This window comes from Egretta garzetta, unplaced genomic scaffold (assembly GCF_000687185.1).
Source record: "Egretta garzetta isolate BGI_Z169 unplaced genomic scaffold, ASM68718v1 scaffold87, whole genome shotgun sequence".
NCBI classification, from domain to species: domain Eukaryota; kingdom Metazoa; phylum Chordata; class Aves; order Pelecaniformes; family Ardeidae; genus Egretta; species Egretta garzetta.
The window spans coordinates 260,295-265,035 of NW_009260286.1; the positions used below are offsets into that span (position 1 = coordinate 260,295).

Below are 4,741 nucleotides of genomic sequence, written 5' to 3' on the forward strand. Positions count from 1 at the left end.
GCATGGCAGTAGCCACTGTCCTTGGCCTACCAAGAAAGCTGGAGCAGTTGAATCATTTTCTTCTGTTTTGTATTTCACCCTCCCACACTGTTAATCCAGAATGCTTGGGGAAAATAAAACCCTTTTCAGAAACCATAACACACGCACACACCTTCCAGCCCCATCATTTCGTGACCAATAACTGGCCCATACTTGGAGAGTCAGGCAGCTAGTGGAAAGCTTATCTCATCTTTCTGCCACCGAAGAGGTCAGCTCCTTTTTGCTTTCTATCACAGAAACCTTCCCGGTAGGTGCAAATAAAAAGGAGGGAATCCTGTGGTTAGCATGCAAGGAATCTGCTGCCCTTTGTACGGCCGCCTCATGCTGCTGGAGCAGCAGCGAGGGGTGGCAGCAAAGGTGTCCTGTATCTCACTTAAAGGACAAAAGGAAATACCACATCAGCAGCACCAGTGATTCTTGTCACCAAGGACTGGTTGTCCCGGAGAGTGTTGAAAGAGACCCAGACCACAGGCCATGCCTACACTCCCTCCCCAAACTGGCTAATCTTTCCAACAAGACGCATGACTCCGCAGCACCATCTAAGCATAGCTCATCTTAGGGAAACAAGTCACACGGTAAAACATTGCCCTCTGAAGTGCAGCTTCCTGCTGAAGATTTCAGTGCATACATCTATTAGGACAGAAGTTAGCCTGCAATGTCTGATAAATATCTGGGAGCAGAAATACCATGGGTAAGTGCCTCTCCAGGGCTTTTTATTTTCCTTCTAAATAAGCTTTGCTCCAGGGCTTTCTGTTTTCCTTCTAAATAAGCTGTGGTTTTACTTTTCTGTCAATTTACCAAAATGAGAATACTGCTGGTGATCTGCTGTAAAGTGTAATCTAGTTTTCTGGTAATATGCAATAACTTTAGGCCAACCATTAAACATTCTTCCATGCAGACCTTGAGTTGTTTATTGCTGAAAACAAGTGACATCAGGAATACTGACCCAGAAATGAGTGGCTTCAGAAAGCTTTATAAACAAGCTACTCCAAACCTCCTTCTCTTGAGCAGCTTCCTTCAAATATACACATGCCTCCACATATTTTTGCAGGCACAAGTTGTGTATTGTGAGCTTGGCTAGGTGGGAATGACTAGGTTTTTTTACTAAAGGGATTCACTTATCAGTAGGCACTTATCAGTAGGTAATGCAGACCACTTAACACTCCTATATTTCTCCTTTGTCCTCTCTGCCAACATTTATGTGTTCATACAAATAAACATACACTGCTGCTGTATCTGTTTATCAGCTTCCTTATTTCCCCAGAGGCAAGATCTCATGAGATGTCCCCATGGCAGGGAAATGCAAATGTATGCAGTAGTGTGAAAGGTGAGAGAACCAGAGCATAAGGGAGAAGCTAAAGCAGATGAGGATGGTCTCTTGTAGACCTCCTTGGAGTAAAAGGTGTCTCCAGATGTTCCTCTGTCCCCCCCTGCTGTGCAGCAATGTAATTTAGCTTCTCCATACTGTCACACTAAAAAATCAGACATTGTATAGTTTAAAAATTGACTTGACCAACCCTATCTGGGTGACATGAGATTACAGAGCAAGAGAAGTCCACTGTGACACCAAAATGCACCAACCTACCAAAAATCTTCAAGCTCTCAAACTTATTAAGTTGCATGCTCAGACCAACTGCACCTGCACAATTGCCCCACAGGTCTAAAGTTACGTGGGAGTTACAGGTCATCGCAATGACACCAGTGCATACAGGACTATGTTAACGCAGCTCTGCACCTTCAGGACCCAAGCTAACATCTCTGCATGATCCTGCTCTGGTGATATAGACCTCCTAGTGGGCACACAACCCATCTCTCTGCATAAATTATGTAGTGTGAATAAACATCGTGTTACTTTACTGCCAACCGTTTTCAGTGGCAGAATTTCAGCATGCCTGAGGGTGGTGAAACACTGGCACAGGTTGCCCAGAGAGGTGGTTAGATGCCCCATCCCTGGAAACATTCAAGGCCAGGTTGAACGGGGCTCTGAGCAATCTGATCTGGTTGAAGATGTCCCTGCTTGTGGCAGGAGGGTTGGACTAGATGATCTTTAAAGGTCCCTTCTGACCCAAAACATTCTATGATTCTATGATAAATGACCCTTAATATACAAGAATTTACTTCTTTGGGTGAAAGATTGATAGATTTTGGTCCTAGCAGCTGTTCTTCCTGACCTACAAGCAAAAAAAGAGATGGTTCAGCTACCATAAAGCTCCTCCTCACAGACCTCCTATGTCAAGGCAGGACAGTTTGCACTGCATGGGTCCCTTTTACGAGAGCCACCAAGGCTCCAAAGGTTCTTCTTCCCTGTCCCCCATCCAGCCCTCATTGCTGGGATGAGGACAGTGCTTTCTTCTACTTCCCAGTTGGGAATATCCTCTGCAGGACGGCACAAGGAAAGTACAGAAGAGCCAATACCAGACCAGATAGTAAGTTAACAGCACTAGCACCTCAAATTAGCTTCTGTTATTAAAGGATGAGTGGGAACTTTCTACACTTCTACCTTCAAAACATCTCAGAGATGCTGCACGAATACAGCACAAATCTCTCTTTCCTTCCTGCCATATATCTCACATGATTTGTGCTAACTCTGGGCTCCCCTGTTAAACCCAGTGGAGTGAGGGAGCAGAGGGAGCTGTTTAAAAAGTAAATAATGTCTGGCTTTCAACAAAACTTTATTTTGTTGTTCTGATTTCTCCATATTCCTGTGACCTGATCTAAAATTTAACAAGAGACCAACCACATCAAAACTGAAATTCCAGTCTGGACATTCAAATTCTTTGTGCGTTCAGGAATCTCCCACTGAATCTGACATTACGGTGTTAGAATAACAGAAATGTGTAGTTCACGGTCACTGCCTTAATGTCTTGGACAAGCTCTCCCAAGCGGTCTGCATTTCATTTCAAACAAAACTAAGTGACTAAAGCAAGAGATCCTGGCAGCCAACCCCATAAAGCTGGATTGGTAGTGGTTATCTCAGTGTAATCAACCCTTTATTTTCCCTTTTTTAGATAGAAACAGTGTCTGAACTGGACATTTACAGGGGAGAGAGCTTCTAAATGGGAATTAACTGTTGCTCACCAGTAGTATTTGCAGGGAATAGTATTAATGACTGTCCCTTACAGTCCCTCCAGGCCACTCTCCAGAGAAGCAGCAACATTATACAGTCATGTGTTTGATTAGACACGGTGATTTTATATATTTAATTTTGAAGGATTTGGTTTGGCTGGCTTTTTTAATTACTGACAATCAGAATACACACACAATTGGTCCTGCCTATAGCAGACATATAGCTGAGTTTCAAACCCACAAAAATACACGCAATTTTCTTGTCTACAACTTTCCAATTTTCCTACATGTATGCGTTTCCTACCAGCGAGCTGCAGGCAGCTTGCCATTCCGCTTGCGGAGTTTCTGGCTTACCCTTCAGAGAGACCTCATCCCCTCCAGAATTGAGAAAGAAGATTTGGGGGCACCAATGAGGCACTGTGGATCTTTTCCAAAGAGACTCAGGAACTTGCCCAAGGTCCCTCAAGAAATTTGTGGCAGAACAGAGAATGTCAGCTACTTCCCCAGCCCATCTGCATCCCTAAAAATGGGTGAATCGGAATGTTCTGGTCTCAGTCATGTAACAAACTTACTGTACAAGAGATCTGCTGCAAGACTGCCTACAGGGAACATCATTCTCACTCTGATAAATAGGGAAGCTGTAATTACAAGCACTGTAAGTGTTGGAGGCAAAGCTAATGGGTAACAGCTCTGAGGACATAAGGAGCTAAGCCAGGCAGGTAAGGATTTCTTTTAAACCCCTCCTGCACATAAAACCATGCAATGGAAAACCAAAGGTGACATATTCCCTGTTCTCAAGTTCTTCCAGACGCCTTAAGCAGGCCACTCATCCACAGGGAATGAAGCTAAGCACATAGCTATCAATCACGCTGGTAAATGAAATATTTCAAGTAAATTTTGCAGTAAATCAATAAAAGAAAGAAGGGAAGGCCAGCTTCAGCCAATGTCTTCAGCCCATGTTCTCCCACCCTAAACAACACAACTGCCTCTTGTCTGTCATATTACAAACTTCCGTTATCACATCTGGGAAAACCTTCCACTGATCAGGACCATGTCCTCCCATACACCTTAGGCATGTGTTGTGCGGTGTTATGAAGGCAACTGCAAATCTGTCAGCTTAAGGGTTACGCTACAGGCAAATGCCAACTCTGTGCAATTGCTTGAGAATTTACTACTGACATTTGGAAGCCAAAGCACTCGTATCAACTTAAAAAAATGCTATCAATTCCTCTTAAAAACCCTGGATGCAAGAGTGAGAAGTGATGTGGGAAACTCTGGCCTTTAGCCAAATAATAAAAGATATTATTCACTAGCCCTGTAGGTTCATTAATCTAGTTCTGCTATAGATTTTTATTATGAGTTATTATTGATTCATAGCCACAAACACACTGGATGCTTGAGATCTTTGCCCAAAAGTTTTCACAGTCCTCAAATCTTGCACTTGGAAAGATTTGTGCTTACTTCAACATCCAGGAGCAGACCCCATTCATCTCAACAATATCAGCCAAGTCATGTTTCGCATTTTAGTTGTTCCTACTGACATTTGAGTAACACTGGCACCTTCCAAAGAACCCTTTGATTTGATGATGTCACATGTGCTCTTGGGAGGATACATATAGTCAACATCCCCTACACG

The 4,741-nt window shown here is 43.4% G+C and overlaps 1 protein-coding gene across 1 annotated transcript in view; it reads right to left on the reverse strand.

Annotated features, from left to right (window-relative positions):
• The window catches only part of EVA1A (eva-1 homolog A, regulator of programmed cell death), a 218,339-nt gene that overhangs the window by 149,607 nt on the left and 63,991 nt on the right, over positions 1-4,741 (reverse strand). The gene's annotated exons all lie outside the window — the stretch shown is intronic.